The 23106-nt window shown below is 46.9% G+C and overlaps 1 long non-coding RNA gene across 1 annotated transcript; it reads left to right on the forward strand.

The window, feature by feature from the left end:
• Window positions 1-254: 254 nt before the first annotated feature.
• Window positions 255-6423, forward strand: LOC116739496. The gene is made up of 2 exons (XR_004345603.1): window positions 255-590; window positions 4443-6423. It is a non-coding gene; the product is annotated as an uncharacterized LOC116739496 (long non-coding RNA).
• Window positions 6424-23106: the final 16683 nt, after the last annotated feature.

Genomic DNA, 23106 nt, shown 5'->3' on the forward strand with positions numbered 1-23106 from the left:
TTCGTTGTATTATTATATTCTCTTTAGTGGGATTGAAAATTTCTATAATGAAGGGGTTTTATTTGATTTTTTTTTTTTTTTTTTTTGTGGTATGCGGGCCTCTCACTGTTGTGGCCTCTCCCGTTGCGGAGCACAGGATCTGGACGCACAGGCTCAGTGGCCATGGCTCACGGGCCTAGTTGCTCCGCGGCATGTGGGATCTTCCCAGACTGGGGCACGAACCTGTGTCCCCTGCATCAGCAGGCGGACTGTCAACCACCGCACCACCAGGGAAGCCCTATTTGATTTTTTAAAAAACATACTTTATGTATTTCAGAACGTTTCTGAAATTAAGCTCATGAGGAGTTTCTTTGAAATGTAACCCTCCCACGGCACAAGTGAGCCTCCTTGGAAACTTCTCCAGTCAGGAATGACCCTAGCAATGATGGGGGCTGTGTCCTTGGCCCTCCAGATCCAGTCCCTTAGACCAGCATCAGGGAACTTTCCAGAGGGGAGGCCGAGGAGCTGCCCTGCCCCAGAGAAGAGTTTCAAGCAGGAGAGAGAAGAGAGAAGCTGGGAAGGTGACCAGAGTGACCAGAACTGCCGGCCAGGTGAGCTACTTGTCCGTAGCCGGAAAAGCTGTCCAGGCAGAGACCCCATGGATGGAACACGCATGGCTGCAGTTTCTGAGCAGACCCAGCCCTCATTACAAATCAGAGACCACGCAGAAGAGAACCCTCCAGTGTGAGCGTGTGGAATACACTCCCAGGTCACCCAGCACCTGGCGGTTGGGGCCACTGCGAGACCAGGTCAGGAGGGTGCTACTCTGATGGGAGAAGGATGAGCACGTGAGAGAAAGGCAGAGGGGCAGGGACCCCGAGGCTGGGTGCGTGTGAGCTGAAGGACGCAGCTAGAGAGAAATGTACAGGAGGGCAGCCTCCAGGAAGCCTGGTCCCCAGCACGGACCTTCTCAGCGTGGCTTGTGCTCCGCAGGTGTGAAATGCCCAGGGCTGCCCGGGCAGCAGCCCTCACCAAGCCACTCAGCTCTCACACTAGCCACCTGGCCTCCGCTTCAGTACCCCCTTGGGGCACTTTTCTGTCACTTCTGCTCTTTTTAAAAAAAAATAATCATACATTTTTTCCTCTTATCAACAAAAGTAATACGTGACCAAGTTTTAAGATACGTATAAATGCGATGAAAAATTTAGTCACCTATTCCAGAGCCTATACCAGAATCACTGGTAACACTGAGTGTCTTTCTAGCATTTTCTTTCTAAGCATATATATACATTTTCTCCACTGTTCAGGTTTCTCAAAAAACAAACCAAAAAACAGGTGGGAACCTCCTGGGGTCCACTGCTCCTTGCAGCCCCAGCTTCATTTCACTGGGCTTCCCCAGCCCAGCGAGAACCTAGAGTCCGGCCTGTTTGGGAACACGGGTGCAGTACCTCTTTGGGCCACAAGAGGGGGGTGCCTGCCCACGCACGTCCATCCCAAAGCTCTCGTTGGGGGACCTTCGGGTCTGCCCTTCACGCACCAGAGGTTTCCTCCTTGGGATCAAGCCACCCGCACTCGGCCCTAGCTTTGTTGCTCACTCGGCTCACTGCACCTGTTGGAAACCTCCTTGGTTCACGAGGAAAAACGACACAACTCACACGCTCTCTGACCACATCTGCCCTAGTTAGACGAATCCTCGGACAACTCTCTCCTCGCAGTTGCAGCCCTGGGCTTCCGAGGGAAGGGATAAACTGCAGACCGCTCGTGGCCTCCCCGCGATTAACATTCTTCAGCGCTTCCCGTTTTTCTCAGGGTCCAGTCTGGGCTCCTTCTAAGGGCCCTGGGTGACCTGGGCCCTCCTCGCGTCCCTCCGTGTCTGCACTGGTTTCCTCATGTATGTGACACTGGCCCTCTTTCGGCTCTGGCTCCTCCCGCCCTGCCGTCACCCACGGCCCTGCCGTCACCCACAGCCCTGCCGGCGCGGTTCTCTCTGGAAGGCGCTTCCCAGCACACACCAGGCTGATGCTTACTCTTTCAGCTCTTACCTGACGCGTCAGCCCTTCCCAGAAGTCAGCCTTAGCGGTGCAGGTCGAGGTTAGGGTTCTCCCCTGGCTTCCCCTTCAAAACGCATAGCCTCCTGGATCGCCCACCTCCTTCTAGAATAGAAGTCCCGTGTCCATCTTCCTCACTCACACCCCCAGCACTGAAGCACAGCGCCTGGCCCTCCATAGGGCTCCGTAGAGATTTGCCTAGTGGATAAAGGGAGGAGTGAATGAATGAGTGTGCCTCTCTCTGCTCCCTAAAGTAGAGTCTACCAAAGCCAGTCCCCTTCTCACCTTCCATCCCCTTTCCTCCCGCTTCACCAGGGGCCTCCCACTGTCCCCAAGACCTCTGGCAACATCGCCCAAGGAACGGTGGCACTAAAGGACCCATTCTCTCCCTGTGGTGATGGGAAGACTTTGGGATCAGGAGTGAGACAGACCTGGACCAGCTGTGCCGCTTGGCAGCTGTGCATGCCTCTAATTTTCTTTATTTACAAGGTGGAGACCATGGATGCCACGCACGCAGGGGGCTCGGAGACAGCACACGCTAGCCTGTCACCTGGGAGGCACTCATTAGATCAGAGTTCTTCCGCCTCCCTCCCCAGCGCTCTCTCCAAAGCCCCCCTCTGAAACGAGGGACACAGACACCCCCGCAGTCTCGAAGGTGCTCCTGGTTTCCTGATTCCCCTCTCTCTTCCCCAGGGTGACCCGAGCCACTTGTGGCTGACACCTCCTTTTCCCCTGTCCTTTGTCCCAGCACAATGTGCCAGCTACAGAGTAGAGGAGATGCTTGAAAGATGTTTGTTGAATGAATGAATGAATGAAGGGACAGGTCACATCCCTTGCGGCGTGTTCGCAAGTTGTCAGGTGTAATGGTGGTCACCACCCTCTTGGTGGGCAGATGGCCTCCTGCCCCCTGGGCACGTGGCAGACACAAGGCCAGGACTTTACTGAGGGGAGAGGAAGGAGGAGGGACCATGAAGAAACATCAACATCGAGGCCCTGTGGAAAAGGAAACTCCTGAGCGCTCCGGAGCCTGGCTTCTTCTCTCCTGCACAGCACTAGGTCCCTGGGCAAGTGGACCCCACGTGCTGCAAGCGAACGACCGTGTCCCCAGAGCAGACTCTCTCCCAGGGGGTGTCTGCGTCCCTTCCAGCCCAAGTCTGTCGTCCCGTTATAGGTGCTAAAAGTGCAAGTTCCAACAAAATCGTTTTCTAAATTTGCCCTTTCATCATGTTTTCCTCTTCCATGACCATTTGATACGACGTGTGCTCTGAGGCCCCTCTGACAGTCCTCCTGGGGCCCTGCATGGTCTCCGTGTTTCCTGAGGCCGGGGAACCCCCGAGCCCCCCCTCATTTATGACGAGCATCTGCCCTCTCTCCAGCTGGAACCTTCGGGTGATGAATGAGGGCTGAGTTCTCTTGACATGATCACCACCCCTGATTCATTGCACGAATGAATCTGCAGAAGGGCTTAGCCATTGTTGGGTGAGGGTTGTGTTTTCTCGGAGCGCCGTTGTGCTCATGAGGATATAGGTTTTCTCCCGTGTGACGGGCTCCAGGCTGAGCTCTTTGTTTGCGCTGTCTTTGCTTCCCGTGCCCCCAGCCCTCCCCCTGTGAGTTCTCAACTGTGATAGCGGCTGCCTCGCTCGGAGGATTCTCCTACATTGGCGCCATTCATAGGGAATCTCTCTAGTATGAGTTACGAGATGAATGGAAATTTCCCCTTATTCAGAATATCCAAAGATTTCCTCTGCTGAATGAATTCTTTGATCTTCTGCCAGAATCCGGTCCAAGTGTTTGGCCACGTGTGTCATGCCGGTGGAGCGAGGTTTGGGCTTAGAGTCTGTGGTTTCCCAAAATAATACCTTCAGCATAAAGGCTCCAGATCCTGGCCTCTGGGGAGCAGCGGGCCCCCAGGATGGCCCCCGCCGTGCTGCTTTGGCAGAAAGGCTGAGCACAGGTGTTGACAGCATGTCCTTGTCCCTGGCCTCACGCTGTGATGACACCGTAGGAAATGAGTGTCACAGGCCCCCACTTTGGCCACGCAAAGCTCCGTGCCTGCACGAACCCTCTAGCCTCTGGCTGTTGTGATTACAGCAGCGAGAAGAGGAACCACTGGCTGAATCCTCTGTTTCACAAGGGGGTGATGAGGGAACCATGTCTGAGCACCCATGGTCATGGCTCACGTGCAGCTCCCCCAGGAATGTAGCCACCACCACCATCCCTCCGAATGCTGCCCACCCTTCAAGCCCGGCCCAAAGCTCACCTCTTTCATGAAGCCTTCCTGGGACCCTGCACGCCTGCAGTTGGGCTCCCAGCCTGCCCTGTGCTCACCAGATCCACTGCCCCTGAGCCCCGTCTAGCACCCCAGTAATGCTCTGGTCCTTCGTGGCCTTCTCACGCCTTTTTCTTCTCGGACAGACAGAAAGCTCTTCAAGGAAGAAGCACATCTTGTCCTTTGTATTCTCCACGGCACCTCTGAGCACCAAGGGACTCGGACGACTTGGGGATTGGCGACTGTATGCAGCTGTGGACACCGTAGTGGACGCAGAGAGATGGATCTGTGGTTCAGGGCCATCTCAGATGGAGATGCGCTTACCCTTGACTGAAGACATAGCCTGCCTTCTCTGGGATGGTTGTCGGCCATTCTCCTCCAGGTCACGCAGGAGGAAGGTCAACTTGTCCTTATTGCCACACCTTCCTCCCGACCTGGAAGCCAGATTAGCCCTGATGTCCATGAGGTGGCAGATGCTTGGTCCCCATTGCCTCAGCTCTGCCTGGGAGGCATTGCTGGCTGCCATGCACTGCACTAACCTTGGGAGTGACCTTGAGAGGGGGAGGCAGGGAACAAACAAGAAACCAGGATGTTGGAGCACTCGCCCATGTCCTGGATAAGGATGGCTGGCTCAGGGTCCACCCTCAACATGAAGTTGGAGCTCTTTGAGAACAAGGCCTATGTCTGAAGCATCTCTGTATTCACAGTGCCTCACTTAACACCTGGCACTGAGTGCTTCTGTAGTTACCAGCAACCAAGGTTACCAGCGTGGAGGTAACCAGGAGAACGATGTTAACAACTGTACTGAAACGTCCCACCTGTGCCACCCCCGCCACGAGTACATCATCCTTTCGTATACGGCGAAGTTCTGGGTCCCAAGCGCAAAATGCAGGAACATCCCTTGTCTTTTGTTAGCTGCAAAATCTCTATCTCCCCTACCAAAAACGGGGACAGATTCTGTGTATATATCCAGGGATGTATATAGCCGTGGCGCTCTCTTCTAAATTTCTTTAAAAGCTAGTAAGTTAGAAATGTTCGCGGTGGGGTTGATAAGAGTTAGTCCCTAGTGTTCACTGCCCATAAGAACTGCATTTCCTAGAAAGTGAAGGCTGCTTCTAAACAGCTGAACCTTGAACCTGGTGGAGATGTGAGCAGATTGTGGAGCAATAAGGAGAGAAAGGGAGGGCCCTTGCCAGCTGCCTCTCTGCCTGCTTACCCGAGGCTTACGAGCTCACGCACGCCGCTGTCTCTGGGCAGGAGGACAGCTCCTCACTGGGTTTTCGTGCTCCTGACTTGGAAGTGCATAGCTGGAACGTCATTTACACTGGATCTCCAGAACACCCTCTCAAATCACTCCTCTAAGGACTATCGCAAGACCAAATCGAGTAAGAAATGATAGAAACAGGTAGAGGAGACTGAAATGACTCATCGAGGTAAGGCTGTTGGGAGAGCAGGGGCCTGGAGGGACACGGACTCTAAGCCCGGAGAGACTAGGGGACTCTGACTCCTGGGGAGCTGGCGAAGGCTGTTCCAAAGGCTTCTAGGAGCTCAAGAAGCTAGAAGGAAAGCTGTAAAGTGCTTTATGGTATGTAAACTAACCCCCCAGCGCCACTCCCCACCACGAGGGGCCCCAGCGGAGCTCCCCGTCAGAACCGCCACGCCAGCTCTTTCGATGGGGACCGGCAAGCGGGCTCTCCCTCTGGGGCTCAGCCCCACTCACCGGGCGCGCGAGAGGCTCTGACTGTGGCAGTAACTCGCGTGCATTTAGTGCCTCAGGCGCAGCGTCTCATTTAATCCTCCCAGCAACCCTTGAAATGGGACGTTTCTGTCCTCAGATTACAAATGAAGAAACTATCTCCTGGAGAGGTGACATAACTTGCCTAAGGTCATGCAACTAAGAAGTAAAGGAGCAAAGGTTCAAATCCAGGTCTGGCCCATTATCCATGATCTTCAAAGTTCTCGTTTTCCCATTGCGGACTTTTTAATTCCCTTTGCTGGAATCACCGGTCCATCTTCTGTCCATTACATGGTCATTTTTTTTTTTTTTTTTTTTACATGGTCATCTTGAATTAGTCCTGCTTCACCAGTCGGTCTCTTCTGTGGCCTGTCAAAGCCACAAAAGGGTTTCTAAGATACAAGTCCAGTAATGTACCAAATGCTTCCAAGCCCTATTAAAGCCATGTTCATGAGAATGCCCGGCTTCCTACTAGCAGTCACTGGAATTTCTGCGGTAGGAGTTTGGAGAGATTCCAGGTGGTGGCAGACTCAAGAATCTGTGACTTATGCTCTCAATTCTGTAAGTCAGGTAACAGGCGGAGCGAAGCAGGAACATCTTATTTCTGCTCCACCATGTCTGGACCTTAAATAGGGTGACCCGAACATCTGGATTCGCCTGGGCAGGTTCAACTGCGGCCGTAAGTCAAGGGCCTTGGTTCGGTCTGCCAGCCAGGTTCCTCTCCTCTTCTCCACATGGCATCCACTAAAATGGGGCTGAAATGTCCAAAAATGGCTTTTCCCCTCCTGTGCCTGGTGCCTCCGTGTTCTGCCTTGTGGCGTCTCTCTGTGTAGAGTGGCCTGATCTTCTTATCTTGTTTCCCTAGGCTCCAGGAACCCACTATCTCTGCTCTTCTCCACTCCATTACACCTGCCCCCCCCACACACACACAGCCCCTCCTGTGGGGAGCGGCCTCATTCAGCCCCCCGCCAGGTGGATGTGTTGTATCACACGACCCCACCTCTGTCACCCTCCCCACACCACACACACAGGCAGGTCAGGGGACCAGGATCTCTATAGGCTGGCCAACAACTTTTGAAGTTGCCCGACTCAAAAACGTAAAGGAAGCCAGTCAGGCCAGGCAGTTTCCCCTTTTAGGACATTTGAACCCCCAAATCAGACCGTATCCACAGCAGTGTGTGACACGATGTCATGAGGGCAAGTAGGGCCATGTGCTGGCCAGAATTACACTGAGGAGGAAAACTGGAGACTGAAGAAAAGCAAAACAAGCTGTGACAGGGAGAAAACGCGATTAGAGTTGGGGGAAGAATGAGCCTCTTGTGGAAGAAGATAAAGGAGGGGATAACCTGAGCAGAGCTGGGGCTCCGTGAAAAAGGCAGAGAGAGGAGCCAGCCCTGGAGCCGCCCTGCTGCCCGGGCTCACCAGGCCTGCCCTGCCCCGCTCCCCAACCCATGTGTTGCACTGCAGCAAGCTCGTAACTTCTTCCCTTTGCTGTCTGTTGGCTTAGAAGTGGGCACATGACTTAGTTCTGCCAACAAAACTTACAGGGAAATGGCTGGGGGAACTTCTGGGAAGATACTGCTTTCTGATTAAAGAAGAGAGAGTGAAGAGGCCTGTCCCGTCTTCCTGCTTTGAACAGGGATGTCTGAGACGTGATACTTGGAGCTGTAGCAGCCATCTTGAGACCAGGAGGCGACAAAACCAAGGGAAAAAGCCAACATACCAAGGTTGGCCGAGTAGACAGACAAAAAAACCCTGGGTCCTTGATGATACCGTTGAGCCACTATACGTATCCTGGAACCACCTACTTCCAGTCTTGTTGATCGCTGAATTGAATGTCTTTATTTCCTAAGCTGATTTCTGCTATTTGCAGCCTTTGCCATTCTTAACCGGTACAGCACTCCTCTGAACCTCTCTGTCAGCAATCCCTTAGAGCCCCATGGCTCTTGGTGTAGCTCCAAATGGAAAATCAGCCCAAGTTTAGACATTGGAAATCTTACTTGTGTGGTAGGAAATGCAAGTCAAGATTGGTCACGGCCTACATAGGCTAGCAACCTTAGCACTTAGTTCCGAGTCCCAGGGCCTACAGGGCACCGACAAGGAAGGAAAGATTCAGGAAAGTTCAGGCGTATGGGCATGTCTTCTAAAATGGGGGTCATCTTCTAAAATGGGGCTGAATGATGAATTTTAGAACAAATCAGTGGGACAGTGGTAGGGGGGTATGAGTCCCTGGGATGCAGAGCCTAAGCAAGGGCCACAGAAGGCACACGGAAGGAGCAGCAAGTTGGAATGGGCAAGGGGTGGGTTGGGTTGGATGAATTCTAGAGAAGGAAGCCAGTCCCATGCAGCAGGATTTTATGAGCCCCACGTACTAGCTGGAAGAAATGTATGGCAGCTAGAACTAAACTGGTGCAAAACTAAGCCCTTTAGTTACTCTCCAGCCAGCCTTTGTGACATTGCATATCCTCTTAGGAATAGGGTGCCATGAGTTGTGGCCACTCCCCACTTTCTCCATTCTTTGTCCCTTCTCCACCTGTCCCTTTTTTCTCAAACTTTTCTTCCTGTCTTCTCTATGCAAAGCCAGGAGCCAGAAATGCACACGACCTGAATCTCTTCTCCCTCAACTAGGGAACGGACATAGTGGTGAGCAAGGACGTCTTCTAGGAGACTCAGAATCCTAGGCTAGGGATAAGGAGTTAGGTTGGGAGAAGAGAACACAGTCGGTGGATAAGAACTAGATGAAGCTTTCTTCTGATCCAGCTTCCATCAAGCAATGTGGTTTTCGTGTTGCTTCAACACAAGAAAATGTGCCTGACCCTTCCCTCATGAAATGAGGAGCTGAACTCAAGAACTGTAGCCCTTCCTCTTTAAATGTCTAGTTTTAAATACAAAACAAAGAGAAACTGGCATCCTGCTAATGTAGCCTTCAAATACAAATGATTCCACTACATTCAGAACTTGAGAAAAATCACCACCCCCTCTCCCACCACAAAATAGTCTTCAGCAGTAGAGATGTGGCCCGTAGAAGTTCCTCGAGTTAATGGGGCCCGAACACAGATATGCTGCAGTCATAGTAGAATTTGTAACCTCCAGATCCTGCCAGTAAGCCTCACCCCCTCAACGCAGTCCTTACACGCCCTACATGATTTATGGAGTCCTGACCCCGAAGGCCCAAGCCAGGCCGGCTCTGCTGTTTACCTATTGCATCACTTCATTCATTCAGCAGAAATGTACTGAATACCTACTAGAATTAGAAGTTAAGCTTAGGGGCTTCCCTGGTGGCGCAGTGGTTGAGAGTCCGCCTGCCGATGCAGGGGACACGGGTTCGTGCCCCGGTCCGGGAAGATCCCACATGCTGCAGAGCGGCTGGGCCTGTGAGCCATGGCCACTGAGCCTGCGCTCTGCAACGGGAGAGGCCACAACAGTGAGAGGCCCGTGTACCGCAAAAAAAAAAAAAAAAAAAGAAGTTAAGCTTACAAAAGCAAGCTTATAAGCTTATCTTCCTTACTTCCTTAAGGAAGATAAGTCATTAGAGACAAAAAAAATTCTATGGATAATCAGGGACAGAAATGAAAGCTTTGGTTGCAGTGGAGGAAGCAAAAAGTTTAAACTCCTTCTTAATGCAATTAATGCTTTAATGCGATACTTAATAAACCCTGAATCCCCCCCCCCCCCACCCCGGCAAAGTTTCCCCATATACCACTAAGGATTCTCTGATATCCAATAAGGAAAAGAACTGCAGGCTTTTCCTCAGTCTCCACAATCAAGGTTTTTCTCCAGAATGAATTAGCCTGATTACCGACTAAAAGCTCTCCCACAGTCTTTACAACGAGAGTGTTCGTTTCCTGTGAACTCTCCAAAGATGAGAAAGGGCTGCGCTATCCCCAAATGATGCTCCATGTTGGTTTTACTCACAGGCTTCTCTCCAGCACAAATGATCTGACTGACGTCCAGCATACTCCACGCTTCCCCTAGACAGCTTTCCACATTCACACACGCCCGCTTCACATCCTGAATGAATTAGCTGACATTGTCTAAGGCTAGAACTCCGACTGAAGGTTCTTCCTCATCCATTCTGCTCCCAGGGCTCCTCTCTGCTCTGAAATCCCAGATGTCTAATTAGCTCTGAGCACTGTCTAAAAGCATTTTCACAGCCATTACGTGAATATGGTTTTTCTCCAGTGTGAATTCTCTGACGTTGAATGAGCTTTACTTTTCCTGAAAGCCCTCACATTTATCGCATTTGTAGCGTTTCTACTGAATGCGAATTAGCTGATTCCTGTGGTGTCGGAATGCTGCCAGATGCCTCCTGCAAACAGGGATTCTCTCCAAGATGAATGTTAGAATGTTCAGTAGGCTGGGAGCCCTGAGAAAAGTGGCCTCTGCACGTAACAAATACGTTCTCTCCAATATGCATACTGTAATATTGAATAAATTCTGAATTCTGTTCTAAGAGTTATAGCCACATCTATCTTATTTGCGGGTTTCCTCACTTCTAAAAAACATGTGTACAGAACTGCAGATTTTCCCATATTCATCCCATTCATGGGACGGGGTCCCTAATGGTCCTCTAGAATGTCTCTGTATTTACAGACCTCTCGAAACTCAGACCTGATCCGTATCTCACAGGTACCTTCTCAATGCGTCTGCCTATGAATCTACGGCTGCAGAAAGTCCCCGTTCAGGCCAGATTGTTGTTCTTGGTCCCAGGCTCGCAATATGAAATTACAGAACATGTAAATTTCAACTGTTGTCTCTTAAGATAAAATTTCTTGGACTGAGAATGAAAGATTTGGGGAAACTGATGATAAGAGTGCCTTTGGGCGAATATATAAAGCGACGGGTGTGACAGACTGCTGGTTTCTGATATTCTCTTTTTCTTTCTTAACCCGATTTTGGCCACAGTGAGAAGGTACCCATTAAAACTGCTCACTTTCTCCAGTGACTGGGAAGGAGCACGTGGGCAGTTGCAAGGAGGTGGTTCCCCCTGTTTCTTGATCTGGGTGCGGGTCAGATGGGTGTGTTCACTTTGTGAAAATCCTTAAGTGGTATACTTTTTACTTTGAAAAGGTTTTTAAAAATCACTTCCCCTTCCTCCCAGGCAGCCCCAGGACAGTTCTAGCAGATGAGATGGGATCAGAATTGGGCTTCCAAGAAAACTTGTGACAGGGAGCGAACTCTGAAGCAGAAACCTTTTGCCTTTCCCCTACCTGCCCGCTTCTTTCTGCTGGATCCTGGTTGTGATTCCTGGAGGTGCAGCAGCCATCCTGTGAGCACATGTAGGAGGGCCACATGCAAAAGAAGGCAGTGAGCCTAAGGAAGGTGCCCAGTCCTGGTGGCCTTAAATTTCTCATCTCCGGAATTTTCATTGTTTTTATTCTAGTGGAAGAGAAATGATTTACATTTGATTGTAAGGTTAGGCATCTTTTCCTGTTTTCTGCCTCTTGTTTTATTTTCTGTTTGTCTTTCCCTTTCTTCCTTTGCAAAACGTCTGCACTCATTGAAAATGTTAGCGCTTTGTGTGTCAAATGTGTTACGGATAGCCTTCCAAATGTGGCATTTGTTTTTTGAGTTTATGTGTGTGTTTAAATCAGAGGTTACTGCATTTTTATTTTATGGCTTCTGAATTTTGCATAATTTTTATACTTTTCCCATTCCAGAACTGTTAAAATGCTAACTCTTTTTAATAGTACCTTTATGGTTTCATTTTATTATGTTTAAATCTTGGATCCAAGAGGAATTCAATACAATGTAAAGAATTAGGTCAAGGTCCAGGTTTCTACCTCCCATCACCTCGCAACACTGTCTAGGGAATAACTATCTTTTCCCAGCTATTTTGAAATGCTACCTTTATCATGTGTTAAATTCCATTTGAATTTGGGTCTTTTCTTGAATCTCTGTTTACCGGTCTGTACCTCGACCGATACATCATTATCTTAATTATTTTACTTTATAAGTTGTTTCAATATCTGATAAGGTTACTTCCCTCATGGCTCTACTTTTTCAAAATGCTCACGGGTGAAAATAAGGTGGGTAAGTTGGAGCTGGTGAGAGTCAGAGATGGAACACTGCCCTCGAGAGAGTCAACGTGGCCAGTCGTGTGTATGACCAAGACATTCAATCAAACGGAAAAGGATGAAAGGAGAATAATGTAACAGCCTCACAAAATATTCTGTTCATTATGACGTCAGGGATTGCACAAAGGTTCTTCAACACAGGTAGCATTTTAACAATATCCTTATTTTAGGCACTTACCCTTTTCCTCTACAATGTATTCCTGGAACTGTTTTGTAAAAAAGTCATATTTTCTCTTAATAACTCCTCATATCCAGAAACTCAGCATCAAACAGGTTATGGTTCTAATAAATAGGTCATGAAGGCCCAAACAGAAAACTTCGGATGGTCTTTAGTAATATAAAAGGGTAACATTATGTTTCAAGTCCTATTACATGGCCACGTGTGTACCCAAGACGATTCTTCTGCAGGCCTCAATGTACTGTGAAGTCTACATAAAGCACAGGCCATTCTATCTAGTCTAAAAATAGCCCCGTCTATGACAAAAGGACAAATATAACATTAACAATTGTGCTTCCCTTTTTGGAATTTCGGAGAGTCATGAGGAAATTATATGTAAGATCCAAGACTCTTCTTTTTTTTTTTTTTTTTTTTTTTTGTGGTACGCGGGCCTCTCACTGCTGTGGCCTCTCCCGCTGCGGAGCACAGGCTCCGGACGCGCAAGCTCAGCGGCCATGGCTCACGGGCCCAGCCGCTCCGCGGCATGTGGGATCCTCCCAGACGGGGGCACGAACCCGTGTCCCCTGCATCGGCAGGCGGACCCTCAACCACTGCGCCACCAGGGAAGCCCCCAAGACTCTTCTTAAAATAAGCTTTCCAAAGAAAACTGAAATGGCTCTATTTCTTCTGATAACTTTCCTTGAGACAAACAGAAGCATTCAGAATAATTCCACTGGTCTTATGGCTGCATATGGTTTTAGGTTTTTCCTAAAAATGGCTATTATAGTATTTAAAGACTTCCTTAGGACATTAGTTTTGAGTGCCCAGAAGTATTAAGAGAACTAGTCTTTCAAATCATGCCTTACTTTTTCATCTTTTCTGTGTAAATGCTTGATATTGGTGTAATGAATATTAAAATGAAATGTTTGTAAAAATATGGACCCAATAAAAAATTTTTTTTTTTTGGCTGCATTGGGTCTTCATTGCTGCGCATGGGCTTCTCTAGTTGTGGCGAGCAGGGGCTACTCTTCGTTGCAGTGTGCGGGCTTCTCATTGCGGTGGCTTGTTTTGTTGCGGAGCATGGGCTTTAGGCGCGCAAGCTTCAGTAGTTGCAGCACGTGGCTCATTAGTTGTGGTGCACGGGCTTAGTTGCTCTTCCTGGACCAGGGATCGAACACATGTCCCCTGCAGTGGCAGGCGGATTCCTAACCACTGCACCACCAGGGAAGTCCAGACCCAGTAAAAATTAATGCCTCTAATAAGTCAGAATTTGTAAGAGGAAAACAAGATCTGATGTAAGTGTAAAAAATGATATTATAATGGCTGCACACAGTGACTTCCTTCCAGAAAGCACAATATGGAAATAGGAGGAGGGGAGAACTTCACAGTGGAGAAGACTGACAAACACTCCCTCAGCCAGGTGACGGTCAACATCACCGGTGATTAGACATGTTGATAGTAGGTACCCTTGATATGATGTGATGACAGCAGCACTTCGCCTCTGTCTGTGGTCTTTATCCCCCAAACCCATAACCCCAGTCTCATCATGAGAAAAACATCAGACAGATCCCAGTTGAGGGACGTTCTACAAAATGCCTGAGTCCTCAAACTGTCAAGGTCATCAAAAACAAGGGAAGTCAGAAACTGTCATATCCAAGAAGAGTGTGAGAAACATGACAAAATGTAATGTTGTATTCTGGATGGCATCTCAGAACACTGGGTAAAAACTAAGGAAATCTAGATAAAGTATGAACTTTAATAATATATTAGTATTGGTTCATGAATACGACAAATGTACCATAAAATGTTAGTAATAGGAGAAACTAGGTATGGGGTATATGGGAATTCTCTATCTTTGCAACTTTTCTGTAAACCTAAAACTATTCTAAAATTAAAAGTTTATTTTAAAATAACCTAAAAGTATTAAAAGAGGTCAATGATGGTTACAGACAAGATGACATAGACACAGTTTCCTCTATCCCTCCCACTAAGTACAGCTAAAACCCTGGACATAATGCATAACGTTATAGGAAGAGTCTGAAAGGTAGAGAGAAGAAGGCGACTATCTAGGAAGCTTGAAACTCAAGTGATGACACAGCAATGAGTTACCAGATTTTCTTTTTGCTCCCTACATATCCTGGACTAGCACAGAAGAAGCCTGCAACCCAGAAAAGCCAATATGTACAGAAAAAGAAAGAAAAAAAAAAGCCCCAATCAAAGCCTGCTCTCTCTAACTAAAGGACCAGGAAAGGAGCAGCCTATCAAGACAAACTTATTTTGACAATGTCCGCCCTACTGCAGACCACCACCATGGGAAAAAACCCCACCCCACCCCGGAACAAACAGAGAAGGAGTGTGAGTCTAGACCCCCCTCGCTTGGTACTGACGGGGTGCTCCTCCCCTCCCCACCGTGCCATTAGTGGGGAGCCTAAGCTTTCATCTCTACCCGGTGATAATGAGGCAGCATCCAATTTGCTTCACCAGTATGGTGTCAGCAGAGCCCACTAAGACAGAAGATTTAAATGAGATTCAGAGTCTTGTGATACCCCAATTGTCCAGGATACAATAGAAAGTCACTCGTAATACCAAGAATCAGAAAAAAGTCTTCAAAATAGCTAGGTTATTTCTTAAAAGAAACAATGTATTACCTGTAGGTATCAAAATTTGTGGGACACAGCTAAAGTAGTCTGAGAGGGAAACTGGTAACACTAAATGTTCACGAAAAGATCTCAAATCAATAATTTAAGCGACTACCATAAGAAATGAGAAAAAGAAAAGTAAAATAAGGGGGCTTCCCTGGCAGTCCAGTGGTTAGGACTCTACACTTCCACTGCCCAGGGGCCCAGGTTCAATCCCTGGTCGCGCGGAACTAAGATCCTGCAAGCTGCATGATGTGGGAAAGAAAGAAAGGAAAGGAGGGAGGGAGGGAGGAAGGAAAGAAGGAAGGAAGAGAAGGAGGGAGGGAGGGAGGAAGAGAAGGGAAGGGGAGGGGAGGGGAGGGGAGGGGAGGAGAAGGGAGGGGAGGGAGAGGAGGGGAGGGGAGGGAGAGGAGGGGAGGGGACGGAGAGGAGGGGAGGGGAGGGGAGGGGAGGGGAGAGGAGGGAAGGGAGGGGAGGGGAGGGGAGGGGAGGGGAGGGGTGGGGAAGGGAGGGGAGGGGAGGGGAGGGGAGGGGAAGGGAGGGGAGGGGGGGAGGGGAGGGGAAGGGAGGGGAGGGGAGGGGAGGGGAAGGGAGGGGAGGGGAAGTGAAAGGAGGGGGAGGGGAGGGGAAGGGAGGGGGAGGGGAGGGGAAGGGAGGGGAAGGGGAGGGGAAGGGAGGGGAGGGGAGGGGAGGGAAGGGAAAAGAAAAATAAGCCTGAAACAAACAGAAGGAAGGAAATAATGAAGAGCCAAAATTAATGAAGTGAAAAAGATAAAAACAACAGAAAGGCATTTAAACAAACAAAAAACTGGTTCTTAAAAAAAACAACAAAAAAAACTGGCTCTTTCAAAGACCAATAAACCTCTAGTAAGACTGAAAAAAGAAAAGGAAGACACAAATTGCCGATATCAAGAATAAAACACTGAATGGCTGTGGTGAATCTAGGACGAGCAAGCAGGCACGTGAGGGTCCAGGCAGGAAACCTCACACTAACTCTGTTCCAGGTTGCATGGCGTTTCTAAGTTCCTAAGCCCAGGCCTGCCCACCAGGGAAATGAAGTCCTCGTCAGAAGAGACTGGCAGTGAGAATGATGTCCCTCACCCAACGTTCACCTCCGATCTGCCGAAAGAAGTGGCTGAACACGTAGCCAGAGAAGCAGCAGCTTGGGGCATACAAGACGGTGCCAAGTTAATGGCCCCACAAGGATGCACACAACACGCCACGCAGCGCCATGGTAATAATGCCTGCAGGGTAGTAGCGGAAAGTCTGTGTTAGGTCCCACCTATCCCCCTTCTAGCAATTTCAGAGGAATTAGCCCAGTTTCTTCCAGACCCAGGGCCTCCAGCAAAACATTCTCCCCCGTCTGTTGTCCAGAAAACCTACAATAAAATATAAGCATCATCGCTAAAGCTCCTTAGGTCTTAGGTCTACCCCTTAAGTCTGCCCCTCACCTTGGATAGAAGAGAAGATCCACAAACCTCTTCTGAACAAACTACCTACTTAGTTCTACCCCTTGAGAGAAATTCCTGATAATTCTCATCACTTCACCAGTGCCAAGGCCAGGAAATCAATGTCCCAGATTTCTGGGCACCCACGCCAAGCACAGCACAGAGCAGACCAGAGTATGGAGGAAAGTGGAAGACATCTGTATGGGTAGTTTTCCAGCCATTGTCACCCTGGTCAATCATCATCTCATCCAAGGTGTACTGAACTGGGTCATTTCCAAAGAACACACATGAGAATCACAGCCACAAACCCATTGCTTAACCTTGGCACTGCTGACACTGTGGGCTGGATAATTCCCGGTTGTGCAAGGTAGGATATTTAGCAGCATCCCTGGTCTCTTCCACTAAATGCCAGTAACCACCCCCAGTGTGACAGTCAAGAATGTCTCCAGGGGCTTCCCTGGTGGCACAGCAGTTAAGAATCCGCCTGCCAATGCAGGGGACATGGGTTCGAGCCCCGGTCTGGGAAGATATCACATGCCGCAGAGCAACTAAGCCCATGCGCCACAACTACTGAGCCTGTGCTCTAGAGCCCACGAGCCACAACTTCTGAAGCCCACACGCCTAGAGTCCGTGCTCCACAAGAGAAGCCACCGCAATGAGAAGCCCGTGCACTGCAATGAAGAGTAGCCCCCGTTCCCCACAACTAGAGAAAGCCCACACACAGCAACAAAGACCCAACACAGCCAAAAATAAATAAAATAAAATAAAATAAAATAAAAATAAAGAACGTCTCCAGACATTGCCCAATGTCTCTTGGGGGACAAAATTTCCTCCTGTTGAGAACCACTGGGTTAGACTTTATTATGCTGGAGTCTCCAAAAGAGCAAGTATGATTTGACCTAGAGAAAGGAGAGAGGCCAGGAATAAGAAGGTCTGGAGAAGAATAAGCAAAAGATCTCTAAGATAGGATTTGCTTTAAAAGAAACAAAAACAAAAACAAGCATGACATGAAAGGTTAGGTGGAGACTAAAACAGCCAGTTAAGAAAGAGCTGAGAGATAGGTATAGAATGAAACAGAACTACCTAGGAGTGATATCTGGGACCTTATCATCAACAGAGAAGCTTGGAGTCAGGAACCCTGGGCTCTGATATCAGCTCTGCAATCCCCTATACATGTAGTCTTCCTACAGAAACAGACTCATAGATACAGGGAACAAACTGGTGGTTGACAGAGGAGAGGAGTTTAGAGGGTTGGGGAAAATAGGTGACGGGGATTAAGAAATACCAACTTCCAGTTTTAAAATAAGTCACAGGGAGGAAATGTACAGCATAAGGAATATAATCTATAATAACTGTAAGGTGACAGACGGTTACTAGACTCATCACGGTGATCAGTTTTTGCTTAATGTATTTAAATGCCGAATCATTGCGCTTTACACCTGAAACTAACATAGTATTGTATGTCAACTACACTTCAGTGTTTTTGAAAAAGTATGTTTCTTTCTCAACTCAATGTAAATAATACCACTTGTCTTGCCTGCCACATAGGGTTATAGTTAGAATTCCAGTCAGGTAATTTTTCCATAAACGTGCTTTGAAACCAAAAAGAATAAAATATTGGCTCTCACTACAGGCTCTGTAGAACATAAATGGATAATAAGGGAATACTATAAACGACTCTACCCATATAAATTCAACAACTTGGATGAAATTAACCAATACCTTGAAAACCACAAACTACCTAAACTCACTCAATATGAAACAGATAATATAAAAAAATTGATTTGGGCTTCCCTGGTGGGGCAGTGGTTGAGAGTCCGCCTGCCGATGCAGCGGACACGGGTTCGTGCCCCGGTCTGGGAAGATCCTACATGCCGCGGAGCGGCTGGGCCCGTGAGCCATGGCCGCCGGGCCTGCGCGTCCCGAGCCTGTGCTCCGCAACGGGAGAGGCCAAGACAGTGAGAGGCCCGCGTACCGCAAAAAAAAAAAAAAAAAATTGATTTGTAGTTTCAAAAAAACAACTTCCTGTCTCAGTGGCCCCACAACTAGTTTGGTGATTCACTGAAAAGACTCACAGGACGCCATATAAAGTTATATTCAAGGTTAAGATTTATTACAGCAAAGGACGCAGTGCAGGAGCAGCCGGAAAAAGATATTCATAAGCAAAAGCTGGAGGGGTCAAATGTATACTTTCTTATCTCTCTACAGGGATAGCACAGACACACCTTCTCCATGTGCAAACTGCAGGGACATATGTGAGATGTCCTTGTCTAGGAAATTCTACTTGAGTCTTGGAATCCAACATGTTTTTTTTAATTTATTTATTTACTTATTTATTTATTTTTGGCTGCACTGGGTCTTCGTTGCTGCACACGGGCTTTCTCTAGTTGTGGTGAGTGGGGGCTACTCTTTGTTGTGGTGCACAGGCTTCTCATTGTGGTGGCTTCTCTTGCAGAGCACGGACTCTAGGCATGTGGGCTTCAGTAGTTGTGGCTCGCGGGCTCTAGGGCACAGGCTCAGTAGTTGCGGTGCACGGGCTTAGTTGCTCTGCAGCATGTGGAATCTTCCCAGACCAGGGCTTGAACCCATGTCCCCTGCATTGGCAGGTGGATTCTTAACCACTGCGCCACCAGGGAAGTCCAGAATCCAACATTCTTAAAGGGAATTGGTCACATACCTGCCATGTGACCAAGCATGGCCCCAAACCAGGCACCAGGGGCACATCATGAATCATTACATTTACTTTAAACCTGCTGACAGCCTAGTTCTTCTCAACCCACTACTTGGAGCATATAGAATAACATCTACCCATTGCTATGTGAACATTCCAGAAATGTAGTTCTCAGAGTTTGACCAAGGGTCATCACCATAGATATAGAGACAAGTGAGAAATGAGTGAAACAGACCTGCTGCGTTCAGCAGACACAGATAGTTTCACTGGAATTCTACCCATATTTAAAGAAATACTAACACCAATTATACACAGTCTCCAGAAAATAGAAGGAGCACCTTCTACCTTATATTATGAGGCCAGTATTACCATGACAGCAAAACCAAACACTAGAGACATATATTCCCCATAAACACAGATGTAAAATCTTCAACAGAATACTAGCTGATTGAATCCAGTGCTATATAAGAACAATTTTACATCACAACCAATGTAGGGTTAATTCCCAAAATGCAAGGTTGGTTCAATACTCAAAAACCATGCAACTAGAGATTATCATACTAATTGAAGTAAATCAGAAAGAGAAAGACAAAAACCATATGATATCATATATATGTGGAATCTAAAATATGACACAAATGAACCTATCTATGAAACAGAAACAGAATCACGGACATAGAGAACAGACTGGCGCTTGCCAAGGGGGAGGGGGTTGGGGGAGGGATGGAGTGGGAGGTTGGGGTTAGCAGATGTAAGCTTTTATATATAGAATGGATAAACAACAGTCTTACTGTATAGCACAGAGAATTATATTCAATATCCTATGATAAACCATAATGGAAAAGAATATTTAAAAAAGGATGTATATATATGTATAACTGAATCACTTTACTGTACAGCAGAAATTAACACAACATTGTAAATCAACTCTACCTTAATTTAAAAAAAATTTAAATGTAATCCACCATATTAACAGGCTAAAGAAGAAAAGCCATACGGTCATATCAACTGATATAGAAAAGCGTTTGGCAAAATTCAACACCCATTTGTGATTAAAAACTCTCAGCTAACTTGGACTAGAAGGGAACTTCTTCAACCCAATAAGGAACATCTACTAAAAACCTACAGTGAACATTATACTTAGTGGTGAAAGGCTGAATGCTTTCCTCTTAATACTGGGAACAAAGCAAAGATTTCTGCTCTCACCACTCTATTCAATATACTGGAAGACATAACCAAAGCAATAAGACAAGAAAAGGAAATTAAAAGCATACAGATTGAAAAGGAAGAAATTAAACTGTCCCTATTTTCAGATGATATGATTGTTTACCAAAAGACAAACCCTCAAAAAACAACAACAATTAAAAAAGAACTACTAGAATAAGTGAGTTCAACAAGGTCTCAGGATACAAGATCAACATACAAAAATTACAATCATGTACACAATAATTACAAATAACAAACATCTATTAGAACAACTAAAATGAAAAATACTAATAATAGCAAATACTGGAAAGAATGCAGAGAAATTGGATCTCTCCCATCTTTCCAATGGGACATTCCCTTTTGCCAGATGTCTGGGGCACTATCAAAACCAGAACGACTTTCAGCTAAATTCCCTGCTTGAGTTTTCTTATACCACCTCTGGAATGCAGATTTAGTCTACTATTCCTCAGGGAGGCTAGGTTTGGTTTACTATCTCACCGGAATATTTTCCCTGTGCCAAAAGAACACAGGTTTACATCTGGTCTAACCTTACCCTGAATCCAAAAATGTGTTGGGTTAGGGATAGTTGGCTTTTTCTTATCTCTCACCTTAGATGTCCCTTGGACTTTCACTTCTGTCCCTCTCAAGCCATGAGGTAAGCAAAACTGTAATTCAGTTTCATAACAGTACCCTGCTGAGCTGGTAAATACCTTCAGGGCAAAAGCAGTTTTAAGAGTTTATTCACACACTAAAAGCAAAGGCAACAAAAGCAAAAATAAACAAGTAAGACTACATCAAAGTAAAAAGCTCTGCACAGCAAAGGAAATCATCAACAAAATGAAAAGGCAACCTATGGAATGGAAGAAAATATTTGCAAGTCATATATCTGATAAGGGGTTAATACTCGAAATATATAAAGTACTCATACAACTCAACTGCAAAAAACAAACAAATAATCTGATCAAAAAATGGGCAAAGGACCTGAACAGACATTTCTCCAAACAAGACAACAAATGGCCAACAGGTACATGAAAAAGTTCTCAACATTACTAGTCATCAGGAAAATGCAAATCAAAACCACAATGAGATATCACCTGATACCTCTTAGAATAGCTATTATCAAAAAAGGCAGAGACAACAAGTGTTGGCAAGGATGTGGAGAAAAGGGAACCCTTGTGCACTGTTTTTGGGAACGTAAATTAGTGCAGCCACTATGGAAAACAGTACGGTGGTTCCTCAAAAATTTAAAAATAAAACCACTGTATGATCTAGCAATTCCACTTCTGGGTCTTCATCTGAAAAATGAAAAAGAAAACACTAACTCAAAAAGATAGCTGCACCTCCATGTTCATTGCAGCATTATTTACAACAGCCAAGATTTGGAATAACCATATGTGGTGATGGATGTTAACTATTAACTACACTTACTGTGGTCATCATTTCACAATATTATATACACATATATAGGATCATTGTGTTGTACACCTGAAACTAATATCATGTTATATGTCAGGTATATCTCAATTTTTAAAAAAAATTTATTTACCACCTCTGAGTCTGTCTTCTAAATCATGGCCTGGTAATGTTTTGCTATCTTTGTTAGGTCTTTAGTGTTTTCAAAATGCTTTATTAGATGTCAGCTAGCATTTTAGTTGCCCCCAGTGGGAAGGTTGGCCTGAATAACCTAGGAAGTGGAAATGTCCACAGCATACAAACGCCCTGTTCACTCTGTTTAAGATGACCTTCTCCACCTAACGAGCATATCCTTTATGACCCAGCCAAAACTTTCTCAAGTCTTCTAAGAAGAGTTCCCAAAGCACTGCACACACCGCACCGTTACAGGCTTTGTGTTTCTCTATTGTTGGTATGAGTCTCAAGAAGTATGGTCTGTGTCTTCTTCATTCATAAATCATCAGGCACTGAGTTTGGTCGAGGACATGTAGACACGAACTTTAGTCCCTGACCTCAAAGGAGTCACAGCTTTTAAAAGAGAAATAGATTTATAATTATACATGCTGGGAGCTGAGAGGGTTGGGAGCAGAAGAGGCTGCAGAAATCCACAGGAGAGACGCCTCACTGAGACCAAGAGGGTCTCGGAGAAGATGCTTGAGCTGAATCTTGAAAGACATCTAAGAGTTAATGGGCCAAAGAGGGAATTAGCCCTCAGCAAAGGGAGCTATCTGTGCAAAGGTCCAGAAGTGTGAGAGAGTCTGGTGTAAGTAGAACAGTTATGGGAGGTGAGACAGGACCAAGAAAATCTTAAACTGAGCAGTGTCAGGAACTGGTCTGCTGTTGAGAAGATTCTTCTGGTAGCAGGGAGCAGACAGCCCACGCAGTGCGGAGGGTAGTGACCCAAGACAAAGAGCAAGTCGACAGCAGAAGTGCTGCTGAAGTTATTAGCCGTCTCGGTCCTGTATGTCAGTCTCTCCTCTGCTGGCACCTTCCCCACCGGTACTTGACCACGTGCAGGTCTCTTTCAATTAATGATTAATGACAATAATCAACTAACTATAATAAATACATATATAAAACTGTACCCACGTGTCCTCCTCTATCTGCCACCTATCTCGTTTCTCCAAACGACTTCCTCCGTTCCCTCTAACTGAACCGCCACAGCACTTCCCTTTTTGCTAAATCCAAGCGATCCTTTTCTTACTTGACTTTTCAGCAGTCTGTGATAGTATGGACCCTTCCCTTCTTAAAACTCTCTTTCCTTGGCTTAGGCGTTCATATTCCTGGTTCTCCTCCCATCTCTTGGGCTACTCTTCAACCTTCACTTAAATGGGTCTCCGACTAATTCCCTAAGCTCACCTCCTTCTCACTCTCCAGTCCAAGGGAGCAACTGCTTTCTTCCCATCCTGATGCTGATGCCGCTTG

This window comes from Phocoena sinus, chromosome 15 (genome assembly GCF_008692025.1).
Source record: "Phocoena sinus isolate mPhoSin1 chromosome 15, mPhoSin1.pri, whole genome shotgun sequence".
Taxonomy (NCBI): Eukaryota; Metazoa; Chordata; class Mammalia; order Artiodactyla; family Phocoenidae; genus Phocoena; species Phocoena sinus.